Source organism: Dama dama, chromosome 26, assembly GCF_033118175.1.
Source record: "Dama dama isolate Ldn47 chromosome 26, ASM3311817v1, whole genome shotgun sequence".
In the NCBI taxonomy this organism is placed as follows: Eukaryota; Metazoa; Chordata; class Mammalia; order Artiodactyla; family Cervidae; genus Dama; species Dama dama.
Window position 1 is genome coordinate 29,025,168 of NC_083706.1, and position 13,930 is coordinate 29,039,097.

The following is a 13,930-nucleotide window of genomic DNA, read 5'->3' on the forward strand; positions in this document are numbered from 1 at the left end:
TGTGGACAAAGAGGATGATAACTGAAAGGTACAGGGTTTCTTTCTGAGGTGACGAAAATGCTCCGAAGTTGACTGTCATGATAGTTGCACACATCTGTGAATGTACTATGAATTCTGTGTACTATGAATTCTGTGTACTATGAATGTACTGTGAATTCACATCTGTGAATGTACTAAAAACATTATTTTAAAATCTAAGGTAATTTGAAAATTGGAAAAAGAAAAGCCAAGGGAATGGAAATTCTCAGGGATGGAATTTTTTCTCCTCAGGACCCTGACCTCACAGCCTGCCCTCTTTTCCCACCTACCCACAGGAAACAAAACAGCGGGAGCTATGAAATATTCTTGCTCACTTAGAAACAGTGAATTACTCTTCAGAGAACATGGGTGCCTCATTTTCTAACCACATTTGAAACCCACTTAAGTGTGAGGTTTGATGGGGTCCCAATTCAGTCCTAGGAGAGTGGTGAGCTTGTGAATTATCGTCCAGCATCTTTTCCAGACAAAAGCGCTTTAGCTGACAACAACACAAACTCTTGGATGAAAAGAGTAGACATTCAAGTTCTCTGAGGCCCTCTCATAAATAACAAAAAAGATTGGCACCAGGTAGGTCTTACCAGAGACTGCAGCCTTTACAAAGTTCTTCTATTTGAATTTATTTCAAGCAGTCAATAAATAAATGGTTCCATGCTATTAAAAATGGAGAAAAGAGAAGACTACAAACATGTGATTCTACCTCCTGCAATTTGGTCCATTTCCCCGGCTCCCTTCTCAGAGAAAGATGCAATTGTTCACTTGATGACCCTGGTACCCAGCGTATTTTCTTTGGGGCCATCTTTTGAATATTATTTTTGTATAAAGCCAAGTAAATGAATGGGGAAGTTGAAAAACATAATCAGAATGTTATATTGACACCGTTGTAGATTTTCCGAATGCTGAAAAACAAGAAATGAATGGAAGTAGATTTGCCAAAGTGAATATTTTATGCATTTTTATATAGGGCATATTCCCAAGTGGGAGAAAATGCACTTGAATAAAATAAAATAACAGAATAGTTTTGGGACATGTTTAATTTATGACATATATTTGTCACATTTAAGCAGAACTCACACCCTTGGACAATAACATTCCAAACATTTACTTCTTTGTGTGTGCCTTTTTTCTCTTCCTTATTTTCTATCTCTAGTGCTCAAAAGGCACTTTGAAGGCTATTTGATAGAAGTTACAAATATCCTGCCCAATCATAGGCTTATAATCCCCCTGGAACCATCCATCTTGCCAAACTGTCTTCTTAGTGATGTACACAGTGATTACCAGTGATTGTGTAGGCCCTCTGAGATACTCCAAGGCACCAGATGAGATTTTTAAACTAACCCAAAGAGTGCTATATCAACATTAACCTTGAAAACCCAGAAATGGTTGTTCATTTTGTACCCTCAGAAATAATATCCTTCCATTGGCAGGGTAGCATGGGGTCATCCACTAGCTATGAGAAAAGCTGAACATGTGTGGAGCATCAAGGTTTAAAAAAAAAAGCTACCTGAAAATTCTAGAAAAGATTCAGAAATAAATCCTCCTTAAAGCTGGTAATAAAATGTTGCTAAAAGTTTGGAATTTGGAGAATTTGTGCTTCTAGTTGAAGGAACTGTAGATATAAGATGGCTTCACAGATGCTATATTATAAAATTAGGCTTTGGATTGCTACCTGTATTTTACTTTCAGTTTAATTGTGACTTCCTTATGCCATATAAGGGCTTCCCCAGGGGTTCAGCAATACAGAACCCACCTGCAATTCAGGAGCTGCAGGAGACATGGGTTCAAGCTCTGGTCAGGAAGATCCCTTGGAGGAGGGCATGGCAACCCACACCAGTATTTTTGTCTGGAGAATCCCATGGACAGAGGAACCTGGCAGGCTATGGTCCATAGGGTCACAAAGAGTCGAACATAACTGAAGCAACTTAGCTCTCATGTACACATGTATATATATATAATATGAAATATACCTGTACCTTATTGTGCTCTTAATCTTGTCAGTAAATATTTTCCATGGTAGTATGCTTTATTATTGGAGAAGGAAATGGCAACCCACTCCAGTACTCTTGCCTGGAAAATTCCATGGACAGAGGAGCCTGGTAGGCTACAGTCCTTGGGGTTACAAAGAGTCGGACATGACTGAGCGACTTCAATGTCAATGTCAATGCTTTATTATTTTGTTGTAGTTTTTCCTTGAGTGTGAGTAAAGATTATTGTTGATGAAGTCCTTTCTCAGCTCTGATTGCCCAGTCCAAGAAAAAATGTGCCAGTTACCATTCTAATCTGATCCAGGCCATCTGCAGATCACTCTGATTGTTGCTCAGTTACTGAGCTTCTCATCTGAAGGTCAAGAGTCTTCCCCATTTCTCTGGTACCCACTGCCTGAAAATTTTCTTTCACCAAGTGAACCATTTCTCCGTCTATTTCTCCATTTGCTGCTTTGGCAATTTTTCCCCTCGTCTTTGAACTCATACTCCAGATTTTCACTACCTTTTTCTTTGAAAATGTTCCATAAGTTCATTTCTTCCACAAAACCTCTCCCAGTTCACCAGAGCAGTAATAATCAATTTCCCCAACTGAAGTGCCCAAATCCCATGAGACACAACTCAGAAACTTCCAGAGATGATACTTATTATTCAGTGTAAATATTTGCTTGCTTCCTGCACTATTTGCTTTTGCCTCAAACATACCCTTTAGGAGGTGTATCCTTTTACATATGTGCTCAGTTACAAACTGGGCTACTTACTCATCCGTAGTTCATATCCATGTCTTCCCATTGGAGTCACTGAGGAAACTCTGTAAAAAAAAAACAAAATACCTGTGCACCTCAGACCAATTAAATCAGAAAATGTGATTAAAAGCAACTGATCTTAGATGGTTGTGAAGCAGAGTAGAATGTTAGTCAAATTTCTTCTTCCCTCCCATCCTGGGAAGAAGGGGGAAAATTCCGACCACATATTCTCAAAATATAATGGCAAAAGAAATTTTAAGTATCCTGCTGAATCATATTACTAGAAAGTTAAAGGAAAGTAAGAGCTTATCTTATTCTAGGTCATGGCCATGTCAGTCCAGAGAAATAAAACATTTGCTTTAAATGACAGTCCACTCTTTCTACTCCAATTTTCTGTGACCCATATCTCACCCTCCCCAACCCCTGCTGTTGAATAGTAAGGGTCTCTAAAGATTGATCCCATGATTCTGTGAAGTCTGTTGACCTCAAGAAGCATATATTCTAATAAATCAAACATAAAGGCTACTCTGAGGATTGTATCCGGGTAATGTTATCTTAATTGTACAGATCAGAGTTCTCCAACTCATGTGCTGTTAATGGGTTTCCAGCGTGATGAGATGTTGATCACCCTCAGTCAGTGGGGTAGCCAAGGAAACCTGGGTCATCCAAGATCCAAGTACTAAAGGCTCTCAACTTGAGCAACCAGATACATTTAACCCAGTGGGAATCAAATATTATTTTCTGTGTGTTATGAAGGGAAAACGTTGGGAGGTCCTGGAGAAATACATAGAGACACTCAACATAGAATCTTGAGTGTCTAAAATGAGAACCAACACAGAGCACCAAGCTTTACTCGGTGCAGAAGAAATTCTACACTGCATAAAAATCCATCAGTTATAATTATACAAGATAAAAGCCATAAGCAGCAGCACATCAAATATGGAAAACTAAGAAGTTAATACTGAAGGAATTGTCCCCTGGTGTCACTTGAGTGAAACATTATATTATATTGCTCACCAAGTAATTCCTAATATGATCATACATGAGTACAATAAACTTACAATTGGCAGTCAGTGAACACTGATTGAAAACAAATATTATTGTTTATTTATTTATCATCACCAAAAGAATGATTTCATATATTTGGATCCGTTTTCTAGTTCCAGTTCTCAAATTCAGATTAAAATCACATAATTGTGTTTGGACATGAAGAACTATTTCTCTGGGTTTAATTATCACAAGAGGAAAATGATGTAATGAAAGAAATTCTGGTCATTGTTAAACTTTAATTTCATAAAGTAAGATGTATATCACCATCAAAATAGATTCTCAAAGGCTGTAAGACTTGATAAGGACAAAAAAATAAAATACAAGCTTATTAGACTATATATTTATTCATTTAATTCAGGTATCATTTTCCCAGTGATGGCTAGGATATATTCTTGGACTTCTGGGTTTGTAGGTAAGAAACATAGAAATCAGGGAATTTCCCAATGACCTAGTGGTTAGGATTCCAGGCTTTCACTGCTGGGGCCTGGGATTCAATCCCTGGTCAGGGAACTGAGACCCCTCAAGATGTGTGTTATGGCAAAAAAAAAAAAAAGAAACAGAACATAGAAATCACTTTATGCTGAGATCACAAATTGTCTCAGTAAGCAAGAATAGAGAAGTTTACCTAGAGAAGTCAGTAATGGTATATGAAAAGTTCTCTGATGAGTTTAAATGTTTTAAAAAATATTCATAACATGCACAAAAGACAGAGGAAATTTCATCTAATGAAAGGCAAACAGAAATGTATGATGCAAACCAAAGAGAAAGAACTTTTTAAAGGATTTACTAACCTGCTCTTTAAAGTACAAGGATGGAGAAGGATCAGCCTATGGCCCACAAAAGCAGAAAAATGTGAAAAACAGGAGCAGAGTGAGAGAGAGCAGTAAAATATCAACACCCTTTTTTTCTTTCTCTTTGTCAAAAAGAATGAACTCAAAGCAGAAAAGGTATAGTTTTGTTTTAAACAAGGTCAGTATAGACGGTTGGAAAGGAAGTCCAAGAAAGTAAAAAACAAATAACAAACAAAAACAAAGGCCATTTTGCGAAAAATTCAAGTTTCTGGGTCTAGTGAATTATAATCCCAACTATTTGCAAATAGATTTGTTAAATCCCTGTCAATATTCCTGGTGGAAATATGGAGAATGGGAAAGTGTCAGGAAACTGGAAAAAGGCAAAAGTTGTCTGAGTATTATTTGGTTCAAAAAATCAAATGGTCTCTGTTTGTGAAGTAACTCCACTTCAGCTTAGTCGCCAAGGGTAGTTGTGATGGCTCTGTAAACAGGCCAGGGAGCAGAGTTCCGAATGGGTAAATTAATGTATGTTTCAATCAACCCTGACTCGAGGACTGTCCAGGCACAGAAGTTCAGGTTTCAAGGACTGTCTCTATAAGCGCTAATGTTTCTTGAGTTTTATATTTTATCTGCTTCTTAAATAGTTCTTATTTCAAGTCAATATACTGCAAGGTCTTTCTTTTTAAATTTTTATCTATTTATTTGTTTGTTTAGTTTTTGGCTACACTGGGTCTTGTTGCTGTTCTTATGCTTTCTTTATTTGTGGTGAGTGGGGCTGCTCTCCAGTTGCAGTGTGTGGGCCTCTCATTGCAGTGGCTTCTCTTGTTACAGGGCACGCAGGCTTCAGTAGTTGTAGCATGTGGACTCAGTAGTTGTGGCACATGAGCTTTGTTGCCCCTTGGCATGTGGAACCTCCCTAGACCAGGGAGTAATCCCTTGTCCCCTGCACTGGCAGGCAGATTCTTAACCATTGGGCCACCAGGGAAGTCCTGTAAGGTCTTTCTATATATCCTTCTGCTGCTGCTGCTGCTGCTAACTCACTTCAGTCGTGTCCGACTCTGTGTGACCCCATAGACGGCAGCCCACCAGGCTCCCCTGTCCCTGGGATTCTCCAGGCAAGAACGCTGGAGTGGGTTGCCATTTCCTTCTCCAATGCGTGAAAGTGAAAAGTGAAAGGGAAGTCCCTCAGTCGTGTCCGACTCTTTGCGACCCCAGGGACTGCAGCCTACCATGCTCCTCCGTCCATGGGATTTTCCAGGCAAGAGTACTGGAGTGGGGTGCCATTGCCTTCTCCGATATATCCTTCTAGGACCAGTCTAATTAAATTTACAGATGATAAAATATTGGTATCTTACGTACTTGTAAAATTGATGGCAATTTGTACAAATGAAGTAGCCACAAAACCATGTGACTTGACCAATTCTTCTGCCTTCTCCATGAAGCCAGGAGAAGGTATATTTTGCCTTACCCTCCTTTTCTAGAGAGGGCCCTGCATACACTGGCTTGAATAGAGCTTCTACCCGACTAAGTGATAAGACCACCTCTGGGGGTTGGGGGACAGTGCACAGTAACAGGATTTGGTGGCTGACTGGACTTGTCGTAACTAGGACACAAGACAGGACCTAGGTTATAGGAAAAGACAGAACATTAGTCTGGGGATCTATCGAATGTATAAAGCTCCCCAACTGTCTATTGCCAGCAGAGCAGCCAGCACCATCCTCTGAAAACCATTGGTCAAATCATGTCACTCTCTCTTCAAAAACTTATTGTGTCTCTGTTCTGAGTCGCTAAACTCCTGGTCCCTTCCTTGCCCAGCCCTGCCCACGTGTCACCTCTCTGCCCTTACCTCCTCCCACACTGTCTGCTCCAGTGTACTGGCCTCCTTGCTCGTTCTAGAATAAATCAAGCGTGTTCCTTGTATCCTGTCCTTGCTGTTCCCTGAGCCTGAACTGCTTCTCCCAGATGATCCCGTGGCTCCTCCCTCATTTCATTCAAGTCTTTGTTCCAAGTGACCCCAGACGGGCCTTCCCAGACTCTCCTCTATTTAATCTGCAGCCCCACCCCCACCAGGCCACCCAGAAGTCCCCTTTCCTGCTTTATTTTACCCCATTGTACTTCCATGAGGTTCCTATCTGCAGTTCCTTGTTGATTTTGTCTATTGTCTGTCTTGCCCCTCTCAAATCTGAGCAGGCATGTTCTATTTTGTTCACTGCCATATGCTTAGAGTCTAGAACAAGACCTGGCACATAGTTGGCATTCAAAACATATTTGAAAAATAAATGAATAAATATTCAGTTGGTCTAAACCCCAAAAAGCAATTAGTACCAGACATGCAGACTTAATCATACAAGACAAGAATACAAAGAGTGATGGTACCAGAGAAGGGTGCAAGGGGACCTCTAAGCTCCTTCCAGTGCTGAGATTTTGACCTAAGTATTAGATACATATACTTGAAAAACATGTTTTATGGACAAAGGTGTTTGGGAAATGCTATGTGAACCCACCTTCTTGGATATTCATAATGAAGATCAATAATTTGAAGGATCTGAAAATGTAATACACATGTAATAGTTAGGGTTGTTCAGAAAAACAAAACCCTGACTAGTATAGATTTTGGTACCCAGAGTGGTTCAAGAGGAATAGAATCTTACAGATGGGTTTTCTGAATTGGTCTAGGCTGTCTGGGATTGGCTATCTGGTTTGATTAAAGATGCTAATTATTTTCATTAATAACAGGAGCACTGATGAGTCCAAGTGGTGTGATGTGGCGATAGTCCTATGCCAAATATCAACACTGGATACTCCTAACCAAATACCTTTAAGAGACAAGTTTCTGGGTACCCACGTATATAATCCCTTCAATTTTTTTTTTCAAACTAACAAATACAATGAGATTGGCTGTTTACTCCTAATGTTGGTGGACAAAGTGGGATAAGAAAAGAATGACCTAAAGGATTCGAATTTCCAGCTCAAGTTCTGTATAAATGACCTGAAAGCTTCTATGTCTGCCCTGAAAAAGACTCATTTCCTGTAGCTGCAAAGCTGAGATTCCTGAAAACCAAGCCCAGAATCTCATCCTGCTAGTGGCTGAATTACAAAACAATTGAATTCCCAACACTGGAGTGTATCTCCTACTAAAGTGAGGGCATTGATTGGAAAGGAATGGGATCCTGAAAATTGGAATGGAGACATATGGGAAGCCTCTGATAAGCTGGGGCCATTGAACCCCTCATTCTGATGCATCTTCTTTGCCACTAGAAGCAGTTTCTCTGCCTAGCAAAATACCATAGACTGAGTGTCTTAAATATCAGAAATCTATCTCCTCACAGTTCTAGAGGTTAGTCCAGGGTCAAGATAGCAACAGGATTTCTTCTGAGTCCTCTCCCCTTGGCTTTCAGATGGCCGCCTTCTTGCTGTGTCCCCACATGGCCTTTCCTCTGTGCTCACGTAAAGCTGATGTCTCCCTGTGTGTGCAAATGTCCTCTTTTTATAAAAACACCAGTCAGATTGGATTAGAGCCCACCATAATGGCTTCATTTTAACCTAATCACTCCTTTAAAAGCTCTATCTGGCAATTCAGTCATACTCAGAGGTACTAGGGAATTACAAACTCAATACATGAGTGTGAAAGTGAAAAGTGTGAGCCTCTCAGTCTGACTGTTCGCAACCGCATGGACTGTAGCCCATCAGTCTCCTCTGTCCATGGAATTCTCCAGGCTGGAGTATACTGGAGTGGGTAGCCATTCCCTTCTCCAGGGGATCTTCCTGACCCAGGGTTCAAACCCAGGGCTCCTGAATTGCTGGCAGATTCTTTACTGTCTGAGCCACCAGAAAAGCCCAGTATATAAATGGGGGGCATGATTTAGCCCATAACATTGCACTTTAAAAAGTTTAACTTTACTAGAACTCTGTTTCACAAGCACATTTGATTATAGCACACTTAAGTGATTTAATTCACACTTAATTACATATCAAGAATAATGCTCCTTAGTTTGAATTTATCTTACCAATGACCTAGATTTTTATAGCAATATCAATAATTTTATACAATATATAAAGCATAAGACAAAAATAGAGAATTTATATTATATGTAATATATTTAATGTTTACATAGCAATATAAAAATAAAAATATTCTTAATAATAAAACATTATTGACAAACCACTTTTATCCATGTGATTTGATTCCACCTTCTATGAGAAAAACAAGTCAGATATTGTTATCCCTACTTAATGAAACAGATTAAATGAAGCTCAGAATAGCTGATACTTACCTAGGTCATAGAGGTAGTAAATGGCTTCTCATATTATTGACTTCTTCCTTGTGATACAGCTTTCCAATACTATATAATACCCATCCTCCTTTAACAATATAACATGGCTCTCACTTCAGATCAAGACATATTTGAACAGGGATTTTACCACTGGAATCAGTCACCCTGGTTGCAAATCTGCCTTCATGCTTACTGACTATGTCATCTTGGAAAAGTAATTTAACACCTCTGTGTCTCAGGTATGACATAGACAACAGTATTAATCTAAGGGGGGGGGGGGATCTTCAGAGAATGAAATGAGTTAATTCATGAAAAGTACTTAGCACATACTAAACACTCAATAAATGTTAGTTATTACTATAGACACTGAAAAGGACCCTGTTGCTAGGAGAGATTGAAGGCAAAAGGAAAAGGGGGCGATAGAGGATGAGATGGTTAGATTGTATCACTGACTCAGTGGACATGAGTTTGAGCAGACTCTGGGGACAGTGAAGGACAGGGAAACCTGAATGCTGCCGTCCATGGAGCTGCAAAGAGTCAGACGCGGCTTAGTGATTGAAACCAGCACATTACTGTGGAAATGTAAGTGACTGGTTTTGATAGACAAACAACATCCTATCACATGGATATAATATAATGGATTCAGCCATTTCCCAACTGAGTCCAGTTTTTGCCATCTGTTTCCCTTCTCAAAAACAAAAAAATGAACAACACTTGGAGCTTAAAAGAATCCCAAGTGCCATGATGGCACGGATGCCTGGAATGAAGAATTCCCAAACACCTCCTGGGCCTGAGCAGGCTCCAGCAGTGAGCGTGGTGGCCTGATGGTCCTTCTGAGGTCAGCAGACTTGGTGTGGAAGTCTCCTAAGAACAGGCCATCTCATGGGACTTTGAGTATTTCCTGCCCGTGATCAGCAACATCTCCTCTTGCAGTATTTTGGCAGGTTTGTCCTTGTTCCCGGCCAGAATCAGGAAGTTCAGAAGCACATGAAAACAAACAATACATTGAAAGGCTTCTCTCAAATTATTCAAAGCTCAAGAAAACAAGAAATTATTCAGCAATATTGGGACATGGTATTTTATCTTATTAATTACGTTTCTTCTCATTAACATACCCATCCTTTTCTTTCCAATGAATGCTTTTCTTGGCATTAATTTCCATGAGACTTTTTCTTTCTCAAAGTGTATTTAGGTATGAGAAGTGATAGGGTGTCACTATATTTTGCAAAAATTTGCAGGCATTTTCGTGACCAGAGCTATCTTGTCCTCTGTGCAATTTTCAAATTATATTTTGATATTAATATCAATCTTAAGAATGACCACTGTTCTTAAGTTCAGCATGATTTTTTTCTTAAAAATCTCTTCCCTTCATTTCAATGATCATAATTGGGTCAACTGCAAGCCAACACTATAAAGTGCTACTTTTCAAATTTTTACTTATCATTTAAGATCATCTAAATATTGGCTTCTTAATAAAATCTTCTCAGTTTCCCAAATCCAGGTGATGTCCAAAGGACTCTGCTGCTATTTCACACTACTGTCACTCAGCTAAATCCAATGGACTTTTTTCAACCATCATTTCACTTACACCTTCAGCAAGATCTCTCTGAAAACCATTCCCTCTCTCTTGAATTACTCTCTTCCAAGACAAAGTGAGCTTCTGGATTTCTTCCCACCTTTACGGCTCTCTCTTCTCCTTTATAGACCCCTCCTCCAGCAAGATACTAAATGTTAGGGTTACTTAAACCTGCATGCCAAGCCTTATTCACTCATCACTTCATTTCCTGGACATGTGTATACATGCCCATAGTTTTATTTGATGTATAAATTTATATCTCCATCCCAGACATTCCCTATGGGTCTAGACCCATACTGCCTACTTGACAGTTTTGCTTTGAAATCCCAGGAATACTTAAACTCAGAGTAGCCAAAGTTGAACACATGAACTTCTCCCAAATCTGGTTCTTTTAAAATTCCCCTTTTCTGTGGTTAGCACATGAATCATCCAGTATGAAAGCCAGAAATCTATGCATTATCTTTAATACTTCCCTCTGGCTCAGACCTGCCAGGCAATTCTCCCTACTACACACTCTAAAATCTATTCACTTCTCTTCTAGGACCACTACTGTACTCCAAGTCACCGTTCTCCTCACCTCAACTACTACAATGATCTCCTAACTACTTGTTCTTGCCCCTTCCAATCCGTCTCTGTTATTCACCCAAAATTGTTCTTTTCAACATGAAAATCTGATTACATCATCTTTCCCTTAAAATTGTCCTCTCACTTCCTAATTCTCTTGCAATAAGGTTAAACTCCTCAACCTGTCCTGCAAAGCCCTGACACCTCTCCAACCTCATTTTGCCTGTGACCCACCACATCCACTTTGTTATTTCTGGAATATGCTAGGCCTTGTTACAGGAGTTCAGATATGCCATCCTCCTGCAATAAACTTTTAGACTCACAGGCCTGTGTGCCTGGATTGCTGCACTCAGGGCAATCATGTAATGTGTGAGCTAATCAGGATACCTTTGAATGTGAAAGGGGCGATATTACTAAATACAGCAGGCAAGACCACAGGCCTAAATCAAGATTCTCCAGGGCAAACCGGGACATGTGTTCACCTTAAATTAACTACTGTTCATTCTTCAGATCTCCAAACAAATGTCACCTCCTCAAGGAGGCTCATAACAACCTCCATAACAAAGGGAAGTTCATTACTCTTAACATCAGTATATTTCCTCTTTGTTCCACTACCCAAAGTTGCAACTTTACATTTATGCATAATTGTTCTGTAATGTCCCCTCTAATAGATTGCAAACTTCATAAGGCCAAGATTCTTCCCAAGGTTCTTCACCATTGTATTACCTGCCAAAAATATCACATCTTATAAATATCATTTATCAAATGAAGGACATGAATGACTCCTCTTTGAGAACTTCCTTTATCTGTGATTGATACAACCAACCATCCAGTCATGCAAGACAGAAATCTACAAATCATCTCTGATACCTTCTTCTCCCTCAGCCCCAGGATTCAGTCCCTCCCTGTGTCCATTTTCTTTGAGGCCTCCTCTCTCTCCTCCTCCTCCTCGTCCTTTTCCCCAACCTCTCCTGCTGTAATTTTTTTTCCAGAAAGCTAACACACATTAGATATGAAGGACATCGCCTCCTATTGACAGGAGGTTTCTGAAAATAATGTTGCTAATTTAAATTATTTGCCTGTACCCACAGAAATTTGCTTACTGAAGACCTGGTATGAAAGTCTAAATCACAGCTTCAATCACTGTTCTAAAATATGAAGTTCTTTTAAATGTAAAATTATATTAAAATTTCAAATTGGACATCAACTAATTCTCTTTCAATTCTACTAACTGACGCATTTTTACAGGATTACTACAGAGAGTCATTTTAGACCCAGAGATATCCAAGTTATTTCTCCATATAAAATCATAAAACCTCACGACACTTCTGAGAGTGGGATCCAAACCCAAATATCCCAGTCTCGCTAAAAGTTAGATTCCTTCTGGCTTACATATTTACTCATTTCTATGAATCTCTTCTATTAGACTATTAATTATCTGAAAGCCAACATAACATCTTCTCTACCTTTAGTTTTCCTTCTCCCCACCTATTTTCCAACACTGTATAATGTTTTACATGCATATTTATTGAAATAAACTGAATTAATCTAAGGTCTTCTCAGAGCCTACTCTAGAATTGGCCCCTTTGTCCTAACACTGACCCGAAAGTTCTACCACCCTACAAGATACCTGGCTCTCCAGTGGAATCTAGACTCCATGTGGTCTAACCTGCATCACTGGGGACTTGTGGCATCTCATATTAAAATCTGAGGCTCCACTGTTTGTCCTGGGCTTGTACTACTGGCATGAAGCATCAGGATTCAGCTTTCATTCAGGACACAGCCTTGGTACTAACTTCCATTAACCCTGACCTGCCCAGCAGAGAGAGGAGAAACACACCCGGAAGGATCAAGGAAGCCATGAATAACATCATCAATGAACCGACTGGTCATTGTTGTGGGGGTTGGAGACACTGCCTCTGCACAGTGGTGGGTTAGAGAGCAAGGACTTCTGAGGCCAAATGGCTTCTGATCCCAATTCAGTTGACTTACAAACTCTGTATTCCTTGGCACAATGGGGATGTTACACACACCTGCCTCAGGCAGATGTTATGAGGACTAAACCAGTTCCTACATGTACAGTCCTTAAAACAGTTCCTGACTTTACAATTCTCCTAAATAATACCAGCTATTATGGGGGAGGACACAGGAATCTCAGAACAGTAACAAAATGATGATAATAGTTACTAGGGTTTTTTGAGAGCCTGTGATGTATCAGGCATTGTGAGCGTATGTTATACATTTATTAAAAAGCAACAAAATTTACTTTGGTGACATTCTGAAGATAAAGAGCATGATCCCAGAAATAAGTGAATAATGTGCATGCTTACACTAGTGTTTTCATTACTTAAGGCAGATCCAGATCATGGATTCCCTAAAATGATTCCTCAGATTATTCCCCTTCTTTTCAATCTTTGAGAGAATACATGCTTTTTGTGTTCTTTTCAGGCTTTTTTTTTTTTTTTAGCAGCTTCTTGGAATTCTCTTAAGGCATTCCTGCTGCTTCTTGTTCAATATCCCTTTGTATTAGTCTCCTGTATTCCTAGAGATTGTAACTTTTCCCCTCATTTTCCCTCTGTAAAACCATGAAGCTGAAAAATACCTAGTCTGAGTTAAAACATACCATACCCATGCTAGAACATAAAAACACTGCTATTTGTATATTCATTTTCACACCATTTAAGCCCCAAAATGTTCATTTGTCACAAAATATTTAATAATTCTAAACTTAAGTTGCAGGGTAATACAGTTAGGCAATAGAATATTGACTCTAACTTGGTGAAATTCCCCTTTGTCTGATTTTGACATGAAGTTCGAAGTTTCTTAGAAGAGAAGAGAGAAATAACTTTTTTTTCACACGCAAAGAAAACTTTATATTGTTCCTTGTGCCAAAAGCGTGGTTTCTGGACAA

At 39.4% G+C, this 13,930-nt stretch overlaps 1 protein-coding gene and 1 long non-coding RNA gene across 7 annotated transcripts in view; one reads left to right on the plus strand and one right to left on the minus strand.

Moving 5' to 3' along the window:
- PDE7B (phosphodiesterase 7B) overlaps window positions 1–13,930 on the plus strand; it is a 344,452-nt gene that overhangs the window by 232,449 nt on the left and 98,073 nt on the right. The gene's annotated exons all lie outside the window — the stretch shown is intronic.
- Window positions 1–13,930, minus strand: part of LOC133047000 (uncharacterized) — a 124,554-nt gene that overhangs the window by 94,273 nt on the left and 16,351 nt on the right. For 3 of the 4 annotated variants that reach the window (XR_009690640.1, XR_009690641.1, XR_009690638.1), the window contains exons 2-3: window positions 7,110–7,150; window positions 2,780–2,829 (exon numbers count right to left, since the gene is read on the minus strand). This is a non-coding gene — a long non-coding RNA (uncharacterized LOC133047000). The remainder of the gene's footprint in view (window positions 1–2,779; window positions 2,830–7,109; window positions 7,151–13,930) is intronic. The other variant, XR_009690639.1, reaches the window with a different exon arrangement.